General features: G+C 36.8%; 1 long non-coding RNA gene across 1 annotated transcript; it reads right to left on the minus strand.

The window, feature by feature from the left end:
- Positions 1–880: 880 nt before the first annotated feature.
- On the minus strand, positions 881–12,996 carry LOC124294521. Its single transcript, XR_006904406.1, has 3 exons — positions 12,987–12,996; positions 2,982–2,985; positions 881–1,075 (listed from the first exon to the last, which is right to left on the minus strand). It is a non-coding gene; the product is annotated as an uncharacterized LOC124294521 (long non-coding RNA).
- Between the last annotated feature and the right edge of the window lie 3,475 nt (positions 12,997–16,471).

Raw genomic sequence — 16,471 nt, forward strand, 5'->3', positions numbered from 1 at the left:
TTGAGTAAGTCGGCGATAAATGAGATACAAATTTTCATTTCTGTTAAACGCAGACTGCGCGATGTGCCCACATTAATGGGACAAGGCTGCTCGTCGTCGGATCATCATGCGCTTATGTATACATATTACACATGTTACACCTTGAACCGTGTAATCGAGAAAGTTGAAATGTATTTCATACCAAAGCTTACGTGCAGCCTCCAGCGATTACCCGGAAAGTTATTTATTCCGTATTCCGCGAACGTTCTGACCATTTTTTATAAATATTTGCATACCTCGTTTCTTCTCCTTCCCAAGTAGATGGCAATGTTTTTTTTTTGCCCCGTGAATGTACACGCTACAGGTACACGCGGGGTGCGTTAATCGGATGAATCACGCAAGCGGCGAAAATAGAGGAATAAATGGGGAAAATGTGGGAGAAATCTCATTCAGCCGGGGAAGGTATTGTGCGAGTGTCGTGTGTGCCAAGTGCCAACAATGGGCGATGCATGGGCTCGCGCTGTCAGACTAACGAATATGCATACAACAATGGTTTGAATCATTGCGGCATTCAGTTAGGCTCAAATAATCGGCGTGTACTGCGACGAGGGATGCATACTACGTACCTACCTGCGAAAAAGCTCGCACGACTAGACATATGTGAATACCGCATGTAATCGCATTAGAACGTATTCACGCTCAGAAGAAATTTCACCTTGTAATAATTACTAGAAAATTCTGGTGAAGTGGGTAATGTTGCAATAGTAGCTTTAATATTGCTGGAAGTACAAAATTACAAAAAAAAAAATAGGAATAAAGTAATTATTCTATAACTATATATACATTAGGGTGATCCTTACTTAGGGTGCTGATGATTTTTCTTCAGACCACCCCACAAATCAACTATAAATAATTCAAAAACAATTTCCTAATTTTTTCAGATTTTTATATCAATTCTAACCCGTGCCTGTAAATGGATGGATATCACCATTTAAAATACACCTGTTTCAGATACATTCTCAGCATATAATTTATTGTAAGAGTGACGATGTTCGAATCAATCTGTAATTGCGGAGATTTAGTGAGTATTAGTGCTCTATCTGAGAAAAAATTCACATCATCATACCAACCAATCTCGACGAATTGCACACCCTAGAAATTTGACTTTTTCTTTTTATTTACAAGAAACGCAATTGTCTATATTACCTGGTATGATGATGTGAATTTTTTCTCAGATAGTATCACTCATGCTCACTAGAACCTCACATTCGTGTATTTTTTCGAACATTATTACTCTTACAGTAAAATACTATATACTAACAACGTGTTCGAAACACGTGTATTTTAAATTGGGAAATCCTTCCTCTTACAGGCACGGGTTACAGTCGATATAAAAATCTGAAAAAAATTGTGAATTGGTTTTCAATTATTTATAGTTGATTTGGTGGGGTGATCCGGAATAAATTCGTCAACATTCTAAATGAGGACCACCCTAATATATATGTTAAAACTATATTCTTTATTTATTACAGCAATAAATCTGTTTAATTTACTATATTTTTAACTTTCAGGCCAGCCCTTTTTTATTTAAAAATTGAAATCGGAATTCATTAAGATCACTACGAATTTGAAAAGTTGCGTTTTCACTGGATCTCGACATTTCAAAGTCTAGAGAATTAACTTCGACTATTTTCGGATGGAAGCGCTTTTGTGGGTGTGATTAATTTTTCTCCCGCCAAATCTCAAAAGTTAATGAATTGATTTGAATGATTTTGGTCTCAGTTGACGGTGTTCTTCAGGGGTGCCCTGGTTGATTTCGACGTTGACGTATATATGTCTAAATATCAAAGTCCATGTATCTCAACCGAAAGAAAGAGCTTAACAGCCCCATTATTTACACAATTTTCAACAAAAACACTTTGAACACATTTTCATTTGAGGCAGAAATAAAGAAATGGTACGAATTCTACGAGATCGCAACATTCGTAGAATTTATGTCATTTCTTGCCTAGGACACCCTCTTAACTTAAATCTCAGTAGATTTTGGATATGACTGGTTACGTAGTTTTCAGTTACTCGTTTAACAGCATCGAAAAAGAAATAAAAATATTCTTGAGAATAAATTAACGGCATTAGATTTTAGTCGACGTAGATTATTGTAGCTCGGCACTGACCAAATTTTATATATCATCAGTCGAGTAGCTTTTGATTTATTTATTTAACAAAATCAATATAATAAAAAATACAATTTCTAGATATTTTTGGGGTTCGAAATGCATCTGATCGGAAAGTTTTTAGGCTGGTTCATCAAGGTCAGCCAAATTAACCACTCTTTCCATGTCAATAAGACTTCAACATCAATTCATTGTTGCACCAATATCAAATTATTTAAATATTTACAAGAATATATGGTACGAGAGATCATTACAAAAAAAAAAAAAAATAGTAACATGTACTACATTTTCTGGCGATGGCTACAAAAGTCATTTTCATTTTATACCCAGAACTATATTTTCCGTTATCGATAACAATTAAAATCAGTTAAGGACTGTGCAGTCAGAGCAACTAGAGATTTCCCTCGGTGCAATGATAATAATTCATACAAATTACTGCGATCCTCACGCAAATTAAAACTAGTTCGCCTTTACCATTTTATCCATAACGTTCAATAGTCGATTACTTCATTTCGTAATCTGACTTAAGCAGACTGTCGAATAAAATGACGTACAGAGAATCGTAACTTCCATTTTTTCCATTTCTACCAAAATCGAAAAGTCCTTGCAATATTTTTACTACATACGATGGGCATTTGTTTTTCAAAAGATTAGAGATTCTTGTGATTGAACGGTCAAACGAACTCACCTGCTGTGACGTTTGATCGTCATTATACGTAGAGTTTCATTCGAGATACACGTATAATTATGTAGTACTGCTAGTCTACGCACGATGTCGCTACGATCTCCAGCCTCATAAGTAAAGGTGGCGCTTGTAGCACCAGCTACCGGACTTGTGTATGAAAATACGAAGCATGAGGCGTGTAGCTTATGATGCACTCTAGGCTTCAAATTGCACTGCTGAAAAAGAAGCGTCCATAAATTACGTCATTAAATTTTGAGGTTTTTTGATCTCCTCCCCCCGCTTTTGCTATCTTCTATCAGATTTAAAGACCCTTCCCCCCCCCCCCCCCCCCCTCCACCGAACGTTCAAACCTAGACTCCCCTTGTTACCAGAAAGAAATAATCACGCGCAGTATTCATTCTTACCTTCCGAAAATTTTGATTTGTGAATTTCGCTTTTTACACATGAGGTCATAATCTCTGCACGCCTCCCCCTCCCCCTCCCCCCCTTCAAAACCGAGAGATATCTATGATCGGGTAGCAGTAATAAATTTGCAGTGGCACTATGATCTCTTAAAAGAAACTCCGCATATAATTATGTGAAAAATTCATTGCAGGTATATTTGCTTGATCATTATTTAAAGTAGATGCATCTAAAGCGGATTTCTCTCGATTTCCGTGTGAGGGACAGCAATTGCTGCATGTCACGTGATATCTTGACGCGAATGGATCCACCAAAGGTGGCTCGAATGACTTGAGTATAACTGAGGACGCTTTTCCTATTCGGTGTCTAAATTTTTTATGCCTGGCCCCCTATCAACCTCAGTATTTTCTTTCAAAGCAATATGCAAAACAAACACGAATATCCTTCTTTCCTAGCACCATCCCCATACATATCTCACTATATCTTATTTGGGATAGAGGAATTGAATTCCGCCCATTCTGTTAATACATATATATAAGGCCTTTGACGTCATCTTGACCAGTTCCAAGCCTCATATTTTTGGTTTTTCCAAACATTTTTGTATGCATTACTAAAAAGGGCGAATAAGAAGGCCCGAAATATTTTTTATACCTATGCAATTTCCTTGTTAGTCCAGTATCCTTGAAATTGGGAAGAACCAATCGGAGAGTTCGATAGATTCTTCAAATCACAAAACGAACTCTAACGGGAACATTGCTCAATTAGAATCACTGTACTTAAAAGAGATCCTTCTGCCAGAGCAGTTCCAAAATACCTTCTCGTGCAACTGGATTTCTGAAAACCTCTGATCAGTACAATTCTGAAAAACCTTTTTGTGCAACAGTACTTTATCTCAAAGACACACTTTGAAAATTTATTTTAAATCTTCTTAAATAGTGTGCGAATAAAACGAATTCATATTGGCGATTACCAGCCTTGTCTTCTATCAATTAATACATTTTTAAACAACTACGTGTTACTTTTCTTCTGAACCATATTATTGTGAATTAATTTTTGTTACTGTGTTTCAATCCATTTATTTTTAATAAACCTCTTAATTCTTATCCATTAAATTTTTATGGCAAGTTGGTTCTTCCGTAAACAGACAATAGTCAAATCCCAGCTGAATTGCACGACCAGGCCACGATTTTTGCAAGCCTTCCGCCATGTGCAAATGTTTTATTTCACACCTCGTGCGAGCCTGACGTCCGGTATGTTGTCAACCTGACATATAGTTACGATAACTATCTCGAAGATTTGTTTTGTAAGACGGGTCTCCTCTACGAGAGTTCTCCGCGACTAGACTTCTCTCCTAACTCGAAATACGGCGGCCGTTGTAACGGTGACCGATGGTATCCCCGGTGAATCTCCGTAAAAGTTTTTTTTTTTTTTTGGTTCTTGATGTAATTTCTCAAGGTCTCTCGCCCAAGATTGGGACCATGATCTGGACCACTTTCTAAGTCTGTTCCTTTGAGACGTTTTTTGCATTAGTCGCTGACATTACTTCATTAATATAGGTACACGAGGATAGAACTGACGAACTGACTCGTAGCATGTATGACGTAAAAACATTATGAGGAGTAACTGCACGAGGGGTGTATATCTACTATCTAGTAATACAAACTCCACTTGATTCCTAACGTTGAAGTTCCTAACGCTGATGTAACTAACAGCGATGAAAGAGATAACCCGAGAGCGCCTAGATTAAGAAAAGCACCACTTTTAACTTTTTAATTCATTTTGGAACGTTTGGCATCCCACCTTATTTTTGGAACTTTTTTTTACTTAACTACTGTTTGGCAATAACTGCCGAGTTTTCTGGTTCCACATGATTCCTGAAATACTTACAAGTGTGAAAAATATATAAAATTTATGTAATTATTTATTGCAAAAATATCCCATATAAAGAAATGGTCAAGTTTCGTACTTTTCCACAAACAAAAAGCATTTTCTGCGAATCTACTATGAAAATTCGAATGTCAATTTTTACCACAAACATATTACACATCAAAAGCATTTACAGAATTTTTTCAAAGTTTTCTCCGGGCTGTTTTTGTTTGTCGCGCCAAATTGGATCCGTCATTTTGAATTTTCGAATTTTGAGTTCAGATTCGTAACCAATGACCCTAAAAATCATGCGATATAAAATTTTATCAAAATCAAATAATCTTTTGAATTTACCTCCGCCATATTGGATCCGCCATTTCGAATTTTTGAATTTCGAGTCGAGATTCGTAGTCAGCGATCTCAAGAGCCAACGCATGTAAAATTTCCATTAACTCGCATGTAAGGAAAAATGTATGTATGAAAGGGTTAAAAAAGGAATACGTTTAATGGTAAAATAAATCTCTGTACACATGTGATCAACGATAATGAGACAACTAATACTTTGGAGAACTCAGTTACGTTGACAATGAAGAGTCAACTCGCAGCAACCCATTTGAGTTTTGTATTGTTGGGTTATGTTACGTTTACGAAGATGGAGCCCGTTTCACGTCCGGCCAGCGGTGGCGCTGCGGGATGATTTTCCATTGCCAACGTAATCGACTTGTCTAAAAACTCAGCCGTCTCAGAATCACCAACATCATAATATACGTACAGAGGTTTCTTACCGTTAGACGTAATCCTCTTTTCCGTCTGGCGGTTTTCTCATGAGAATATGACATAACTCACCGTGATATGACACTTACACACGTTTGTTCTCTATCTAGATTTTACCCTCTGCGGTGTCAGTTTCCCTGTTTGTCGAAAGCGGTTCGAAATACGACTGGGATCGTTTTCACTTCAGCTTGCGAATAAGGCCTTGACGATTCCTATCCGCGTCTGCAAATCCCAACAATCCGTGATTCATCATCCAAGTTTCAAGAGTGAGGTGCAGGCACATAACAGTCGTAAATCAAGTCCCAAGTTCTGGAGTCAAAACGACCGGATCTTACGGGTCTCAATTCTTCGACCGGGGATGACGTAATTACGCTTTTTGTCTAGCCACGGAGAACGTGACTTGTAGATACAACAATCCGCCGGAAGATTCTAGTAAGGATCGTTACACAGGCAGACGCAATGGCCAACAAAAGCAAGTGTGTACGATCATGAACCATGCACATTTATATACATACAGCCGTACCCAGGAAGACGGCCCACGGTCTTGCGGACAACACCTGCGAGACACCCATGCGAAACCGCAGACACTTATTGACGATAAATTAGTTGTGAATTAAGCGGCACTTCACGGCGATGATGAGTTGTAAATAAAAAAAATAAAAAAAAACTAAATTATGCAAATTCACAATTTTGTAGTATAAACATTATCCTATTACAACGCTCGTAGTGTCTTCGCCAGCTGCCTTTGGCACGGCTTATCGTGAGAAAAAATTTGATCTGTGTACCCGCGTGTAATCATGCAGCTATCTATGGATACGAAAATCTGTTCTTATCAAAAATAATTGAATGAATCAACTTCACACGTTCATAATCGGGTAAATATGATACTGAAAAATAAGCCGCAACTTTTTCAAAATTCATAGAGTATAGCAACTTGCAATAAATATACGCAAGTCACGCAGAACATTTTTTACAAAAGTTTATCAACCGTTAGGGAGCACCTTGCGAACGAAGAATTCTCAAAATTTACGGAAATATTAACTGGATGGTGAATTATGACTCAGATACGAATGTAACTGTACCGATACGATATTTACATATTTTATTTTATCCGCTAAATTTGTATAATGAACACCATAAATTCGAGCCTATCGGTATTACGGGTGATAATTATAGTGGATTATGGATTACGTCGCGCACAGAATTTCATATCAGAGAAACGGTTATATTACCCCGATATTCATACACCTAGGCATAGTAACGTGTACCGTACTGTTACTCGGAGAATATACGTACCTATACTAAACGACTGAACCTTGTTTTGCACTTTAAATTCCATCAGAGTAATTTGCCGATATTTGTGTATGCTGCAGATAGGTTACACATATGGACAGGTAGTATGTGTATATACGATGCTGAAGTATTTCCCTCGGTCCAATATACACATGTCGCTGTTATAATAATTCTCGGTGTAACTGTTATTTGAAAATTTGCGTATCACACCGAGTCAAAATTCGCTCCAATAACAGACGTGATTAGCTGTGTTCGTAGGGGATTAATTTTTACTAAAACAGGTCAGTAGTCCAAACTCCAATACTCTTTACTACCTTTATTATGGTATAATCGTGCATTGAGCATTTATCAAATTTAAGATTGATATATTCGTTAATTACGAAAACCTCTAAAAATACAGAAATGCAAAATATTCGAATTATAATCAAGGTCACTGAGACGCTTGGTATTTTTTTCTTTTTTTGATCTAGTTTGCTGATTGCAACGTTTTTTGATTATTCAAAACGGAATCTTGATCGATCTTCTTTCACTTTTACATAATTATCTACTTTCCACTGTTGAAATCATCAGCAATCTGATAAAAATATGTTAAATTCGTTTTCACGAACAGTTAATCTGTACTTTATGTATGCACATCTGCTACGCGTTTAGCAGTTATCTTTCTATCAACACGATGTAAATTAGGATGTTAACTTCTCATTCCGCAGGGATGAAATAATGGATGACTGCAATGCAATGAATTGGAATCAGCATTCAAAGACGTAAAAGATAAGGATTTATTATAATATAATTAATACGTTTGAAAGAATCATGGGATTTGGGATGTTCACTACTAAATAGTTAATAGAAGTAATAGAAGGATTGGATGAAATTTTTAGATTTACTTCTCCGTAAGCACACTAGACTTGAAGTGATAGGTTAGACACTTTTTGTACTCTTAAATGTTCAGCACCACACTTGGTGCACAAAAAATCCAGTGGCCCTGTATAATATTGATCACTATTATTATAATTCATCTCGTGCTTCTCTTTAATTTGATAGTTCATATTTAAATTTCTTAAAGGGTTTATTACGTGATGTATGTAATTTTTCTTTTGTATCTGAAACATCATTTATGCATAAAAAATCCATTGGACCTGCATAATATTGACCATTATTATTGCAGTTGATCTTGTTTTTATTGCTAATTTGACAGTTCATATTCGAATTTCTCATAATTTTCTCTTGCGTTGTAATTAATTGTTCAAAATTTATATCTGAAATAGGCTTAACACTATCAGATTCAATATTTATAATTTTTTCTGAGGACTTTATACCTTCATAATTCTGTTTTATAATTACACGCCTTACTTTCACTTTTTGACGATATCTCTGTTGAGATTCCTTTTTTTTTTCCTCTTTCAGCAAATGCTTGTTTTTCTTAAATTTATGTTTGAACTCGTAGTAGTACCTTCTAATAAACGTTTTTTTTAGACTCTGATTGTGCGATCATTTCAAAATTATTCGACCTGTTTCTATTTATTAATTGAGTACTCTGATTTTCTTCCTTATGCAAATGGTCACCAACATTTTAATAACTTGCAGGAATACTGTTATTTAATAATAAGTACAATGATTATGTGGATTCAACGAATGCGAAACAAACTTTTCGGTCGCAACACGGTTTCCCAAAATTATCTCTAGAATGAGAATCAACCATCCAAATTTCATTAACAATTTTGCCTACTGCTACTGATAGTGATACTCCATTAGTACTAAGTATACTCCAAGTAAGATTCGTAAATAAATTTACTAAACCGGTATCCAACTTGGACATGCCATTCGATATTATCATCGAATCAATGACAAAATATCATATCTCCAAATTTAATCACAATATTTCCTATGTTGACCCTGATAAACAAACGGCAATCTTGAATTGATTACTGAAAAACGAAGGAAATCTATTTCAGTGTCGACTTTGCAGAAAATAGTCTTCCGAAAAAAACGAGCTCACGTATGTTGGTTCGCTCCTGCAGTTATACCGCATCCTTAATGTTAGCGGAGAACGTCAAGCGATACAAACGTTCTACAGTTGAAACTAGATGGCAACACTTTTCTACCCAGAGACTCAATTACAGATTCAAGAACCAGAAATCTGGATGGCAAAGCCGCACTTTTTTCTCATTGTCAGTGTACAGAAGCTGAGCAGGCGCGAAAAACGATAAATGGCAATATAATGGCGTAATACCTGTCGAAGATCGCATGATACCGCGTAAGCAGAAATCGTACATCCATGATGATAGTATCGCTTATAAGAATCCGAGTTATAAAAGAAGCGCGGAATACGACGACCTTCAGCCGTAATCACAGGCCACCTTGTATCAGTTTAACATCGTTAATGGACTTTTTCTAAGCGTTGTTACATCAACGCGTTACTTCTCGCTGTATTATGTGTGTAGTAGGCTGAATACGAGAAGAGGCAATTAAATATAACCGCGTTACAACCTGGTGAGTGCATTAATTGCACCTAACTCATCGGTATGGCGCGGCGTTACATACTTATAATATAATATAACAGCAATTATGACGCACTTAATTCAAACATAAATAATAAGATTAATAAAAAACGAAGAGGAACAAGTAGCAGATATGAGACGGCGATAAAAGCAACACAAAACTTCAGCTATTTATGCTGAATCATCAGGTGACGATTTAAACGGCCCATTGTTAACATCCGTGTGAAATGCGACGACGAGATTATCGACAAGTTCCTGGTCGGCGCCCCTGCATCGACATTGTTTACTTTCAAGTGTGTATTGATTTATTACACAAGATGACGCGCACTAGTGCATATCTTATACCAGCTCCTCTCTACCTGCATTTTTATACCGACAATCCATTGCTATTTTTAATAGCTCATTATACATGTACGAGTATATATATGTATACACTTATACCGCATTCTAAACTGGCGTCAGGTGCCGATGATGCGCTACAACTCGATGAATCAATAACTGTTATTTGTCATTGGTTTCACTTTTTTCGTCTGAGGAATTGCTGCTATAACTTGATCGGTTTTTCAATGCTGTTGCGACGTATGCGTTTGAATTGAAATATGTAGATTCGCAAGATTAATTCAATCATAAAAATACTATAAGAATTTATAACCCAAGGACTAACACAATAATGAAAGTCCTTACAGTTTCGCACCGTGGAACCGCACATTTCTGGTATTTTTCTATGTATTGTATCTAATAATGTTCAACCGTTACCGAAAAAACTACCCTCTGCCTATTTCTTCCCAGAATCCAAGAATTGTAACAAACTAACCGTTGCTGGTAACATCCCTCTCACATTTTCTCGGTCAACCCAACTCACTAAACAATTCACCCACTTTCTATCCTCAACCAATCCCAGTGTATCAACAAACTCCTACCCTTGGAAAAAATTCCTTTTTGCTCCTCCTACCGCTAACAACCAAAATATCCGAAAACCATTTCTTCAGTCTAACACTATCTTTTCGGTGGTACACACTACTACCGTCATCCTGAAACTTATACTAAAGTTCGTCAGCTCCGAGAATAACCAACGCTCTTTAAACTTATAGTCTCGTTAACAACTAAGCTATCTATCTAAACTACCACGTCAAGCAACTCAACGAAAGTAACTCGAAACCAATTTGTAAACCAAAACTGTAACTCTGCAACCAAACCGATTAATCCTAGATTATATTTTTGTAAATACTAGTCTGTGAGTTAATCAATTAATTATCTAACCCGCAAAAAATTTATAATACTGTAATTAGAATTATAGGAGTTTATGTTGTGCAGGACACCGTTTCAATAATTTTGACGCGGTGAACAAATCTAATATAATCTGATAAACAGGGTTCATGACAGGCTGAATAAAGATTACAGCTGCAGGTCTTGTATCAATTGACTCTATCGAGTAGGGATGATTCAGAATTTTTTGTTTTCAGCAATGAATGAAAACTTATCACTGAACGATATATTCGAGGAAGATTTAGGCTTTCTGAAACTCATGTTTCAGTAACTCGGTTTTATCGATCGCCTGTAGTTTACGATAGTTACACACTGTTCATGAGAATAGGGTCTCTGTCGTGTGAGCAAACGAAATTTTATCCCACTTGCAAATTTTCAGAACTATTACTGGCTTAAAATGGTTTTATAAACAATATTGATCAAAGTTACTGATTGACACAGCATATAAACTAAGGATGAATATTGCAATTTAACAGAATAGAACAAATGACGTGTTCTTATGTTACGTGAAACTATTTAAGGCGTGTTTCTATGATTCGTGTACATCATCGTATGTTAAAAAGTAGATGGACATTTTTTGACACCTGCTGCCTGTTTCGTGGGAGATAATTTTTGGACACCTGCTGTTCATTTATACAGCTATATCGCTTCGAACATCCTCGGATTGACGCGACTTCTGGGAGTTGAACGAGCATTTGATTGTTTTTTTTTTTGGGGCGTTTTGATACAGACTGTTGTCCATTTCACGTCTGAAAGGTTATACCTTCAAGGTTCATTCTGGAGTACATCTCTAAGTTAACCTAAGACGAGAGTTCTCTGCGTATGCGTAGTGTCATCCCTGCAAGAATTCTTAACCTTCTCATCCCTGCAAGCATGGTGTTAAAATGTTTTTATTTGAAACTACAAAAGAGTCGTTTTAGGAGGGTAACACATTTTTTTTTTACCTCAGGAGAAGGAAACAATGCACAGCTAATGCTGCTTCAGCTGTCGTAATTTCTACTTCAACGAATCCACTATTTTGGACAAGTGAAATTATTGACGATCGTTTTAAAATTAGAGACAAATTGTATATTATCAGCAGAATTGCGCATCATCGAGCTTACTCTAATACAATTAATTAATACTATTCGGCAACATCTGAGCTCTGACCAAGGAATATAGTGATTAATTCACGAGTCATAAATTAGAATGCAGAGATAATATGTTATTTGGTTATCAATTCCACGACAATATCAAAATTATATTACAAGTCTCGTTCTTCGAGATTACATTGGTAGTACCGCTACTGTTCACTAGATTGTGTCACGTTTCAGAGTAACAAAAACAAAACCAAGTTGCCCCTTCGGTATCCGTCATCCCGCCATTCTTCGTAAGGTTTTTTGTGCTAGTACGAGTCACACGCAAGAGTGTTTTATTTTCGTTTTTATTCTGAAATTCGAAAATTTTCATAAAATATTATCAAAATCGTTCCCTTTTGTGGTGAAATTTTCCGGTATATATATAAAGGGAGTTCTGAGTCAATCTGCTTTACCGATCGAATACGTCGAAATTCAGTAGTAACCGTCCAGGCCGTACTCGGTCGGTAAGGCAGATTGACTCAAAACCACCCTTATATAGCCACTATTTCCTTTTACGATGAAAAAATCAAATCAACACTTATGCGATAGAGATACAGTTCCAGAATTACGACGTGAAATAGGCGGGTTTGAAGAAAAGCTTCACCATCAGACAAAAGGAGCATCGAGGGACAAGGATAAAAGAAAATCCCCAATCATGACAATGATATTATACAAGGCAGGTTAGAAATGTTCATTATTAAAGTCCCGGAGAATATCGAAGCCGCGTACTCGATAAGAATGAGACCCAACCGTGCTTACGGACTGATGAATTTTGCACGAAAGAGGCAATAACCATCAGTGCTTTGAACAGATTTTTTGTTTACTCTCTCACAGACATCCTTGAGCATAACAAGGAGAATAGTTCTCAAAATGAATCGGGATCGGAGGGCGAAAATTTCACAGACAACCCGCCTACATTAAAGGTTCCGACAGAGCAGACGATCTGGATATAGGCAGTGCCAGTCTTGAGACTTGTCGAAAGATCAACACCTGATTTCCAGACAACGCTGTCAGAGCAAACAAATATGTCTGCTCAATCGAGTGATACAAGTTCATCTCCGCCAGATGAAAATTCTGGCCGCAAAGGAAAAACTTTGGATGAAGAGACTCGAAGAGCTCTTGATGAGGATCCTGCAATCCTAAAAAAGAGAGAATGAACCTTACACACAGATCTTGTGTCGTTATGGTCAACATGGCTTTGTTCTGGTCTTTCTAAAGAAATGAAAGAAGAAGTTCTGGACAAATATCCCAGGAAGGGAAATTTGTTGCTGAAAGTTCCAGAATTAAGCCACAAAATTGTAGTAATTTTGAACGAATCTGACAATAAGAGAGATAACCTTTTCACGCAAGAACAAAATTACGCAGGTTCTGCGATGTATATCCAAGGCGAAGCAATCACGATGATTGTTAACAATAATAAAGACTCCGTAGACGGGTTGAAATTACTGCAGAACCTTGTAGACGCTGGAAAGTTGTTCGCACAGTTACATTTCCAGATTTCATTAGTCCGGAAAGCCTGTATTACTTCGGTTTTATCAAAAGAAACGAAGGAATTCCTGTTATAAGACCAAGTCGTGTACACTTCTACGGTGAGAACGTTGGCGATACCACCTGAACAGCAAAATCAATGAACAAGATGGAAAAAGAGTTGAAAAATCAAACCCTAGCTCTCTGAGCATCAAAAGCACCTACCAAGAATACTCCTCAAAGAGCGTCGCGATCTGGTACCTGGTCAAACTGGAGAGGCTCTTTTCCCAAGGGGGAAACTTTGTATCACGACCATAAAATCGACCACCTCAGATCCAATTTCTCCGAAGGGTTGAAATACAACGGTGCAACACAAAACAATTTCCATAACCACAGCAAGGGCCAATCGCATTTAGGGGGAAACAGTAACAGATACAGAGGTATGATGATGATGACAGCGGGATGTCTGAACCGATTTTTTCGTTCTTGGAAGGTACCACCTCAGATAGGTTTGTTTTTGAGTGAATAACATGTTATAAGTAGTGATGACCAAAATTGATCTGCGTCTTGCGGTCTTGGTCCAAGATCGCATGTGAGCATCAAGACCAAGACCAACCCTGCAAGACTCGAGCAAGAATAAGACCGAACTGCAGAACTCTTGCAGTTTTGCTGTACACTTGTGCAATGTTTGAACTAGGTAAAGAATATGGAAGGGTCTTTTTACTCTAACTCGTACCGTAGGACTAACTAATATTAGTTAACATAGTAATAATACTATAGTAATAATAATAATAATACAATTCTAGTATATATTTTTGCGTTGGCCGTCATTAGTAGGGTAGAAAAAAGCAAGACTGCAAGAATCTTGCAAAAATCGTCTGAAAGTGCAAGACCGAAACCAAGACCCAGACTGTGTACGCAAGACCACTACCCAGGCTAAGACCACCATAGTCTTGGTCTTGGTCTTGCTTTTGCTCATCACTAGTTATAAGGTATTACTCAGCAGGCCACTAATAAGCACGATAAAACCAACAAATAGAGTTCTATCCGAAAATGAAATCAAAGACCTTGAGATTTCAATCCAGAGAATGTTAGATAGCGACGCTATCACGCGATGTACACTAGTTGCTGACCCATCTAGATCGTTATATTTCTTGGTACCTAAACCAGATGGTACAAGCCGGTTTTTTAATATGCTCAAGCACTTCAACGAATATATCGAAACTCAGCATTTTGAATTAGAAGACCAAAGTACTGCCACGAGTCTCATCGCACCTAGTGCTTTTATCGCCAGCCTCGATTTTAATGACGCTTATTTTTTAGTTATTTTGGACAAGGGAAGTTGAAAACTGTTGCGATTCATCATTCAGAATCAGACGTAGAAATTTACATGCCTCCTATTTGGTCTGTATACTAGCCCCTTAATTTTTACACAACGTGATAATGACAAAAAAATTACTCAATACATAAGGTTTTATCATAAACCAAGAGAAAAGCATGTCAGTTCCAAATACTGGGTGTAAATATCTGGGCTTCATAATAGATTCTGATGACTTAACAATAAAATTAACACTTAAAAAAGAAGAATCACTTCTGAAATGAATAGAGTTATACCTAAAAAAGAGAAAGTGTAAAATTAGAGATTTCGCACGTCTAATTGGCTACTAGTCGTGGTCTGTGGGGAGGGGGATACTATACGGAATGCTCGCCGAAAGCTACAAGTTAATAACTTGGAATTAATTGCGGCGTTTTTAGCGTTGAAGTGCTTTGCCTCATGCCTTGCAGGTCATTATGTCACCCGCTCCCGAAACAACCTACCCTGGTTGCCGCGAAATTTGACGGATGATCTATCGTAACAATGTCGCCATATCCGCAGCGAGCGTCAACGGCGTTGATATAAACGCGTTGAAACGCAGAAAACCACCAAGATTTTGTGAGATTTTTGAATGTACTGTCGAGCCAGACCGAGGAACCATTGCTTCCACTGTTCTGTGTGATGTCTAATAAACCATGTACCTACATTACTTCTCATAATCTTAAAAATCCGATCACCATACTTTTATTTTCATCATTATTAACATAAGCTTATATTGTTACTGCTAGTCAAGACGATACTAGTCAATCGTATAAAGTCTGATGAAAAAAAAAGGCAACTGTTGTTACTTGATGAAAGAGACACTCTGAACATCCACCAATGTAATTTCGAAAAACGAGACTCGAAGTATAATTAAAAATCAAACGAACTTAGCTGTAAGTGAAGTTCGACTGAAATTATATAAGAATCTGTGAGAGATGATTACATCCCTCCTCAAATACCCGCCCAAATTTCATTTCCTTTGTTTTTTAAAAATTAAGCATAGCTCTAAAATATGAATAATGGCAGGATTGTGGATACCAAAAGAGCAACATGGTTTTGTTTCTCTTTTTTTTGTTTTTGACTCTCTGAAACGTGGTTACAATACGGTAGAGAGTAGCGGTACTTTCAATGTAATCTCGAAGAACAAGACTCTCAGTTTGTTTGATTTTTAATTGGCATGCCTAACTTGAAAAAAGTTTTATTTAGCATTGGTTGATTCTACACAATCCTTGGACTTATTATTAAATAACAGTATACCTGCAAGAAATCAAAATTTCTGTTATCAATATGGTTCAATGTGAACGAGCTAAATATGAATGGATAAGGATATAAATAAAGATGAAAATCATAGTATTTAATCAATTAAAGAAAATAAGGCGAAAATTCTTGAAATGGTTGCTCAACCAAAGAGTAAAATAATAAATCGCAAAAGAAAAATGGATGACAAACGTAAGATAACAACAGCTAAAAAATACAATTTGCTGAAACAAGAAAAGAGAAGAGAATCTCAACAGAGATATCGTCAAAAAATAAAAAAAAAAGATATACAGTTACAAAGAGGAATTATAGAGGTATAATTTCATTAGAAGACA

The sequence above is a fragment of the Neodiprion lecontei genome, chromosome 5 (assembly GCF_021901455.1).
Source record: "Neodiprion lecontei isolate iyNeoLeco1 chromosome 5, iyNeoLeco1.1, whole genome shotgun sequence".
Classification (NCBI taxonomy): Eukaryota; Metazoa; Arthropoda; class Insecta; order Hymenoptera; family Diprionidae; genus Neodiprion; species Neodiprion lecontei.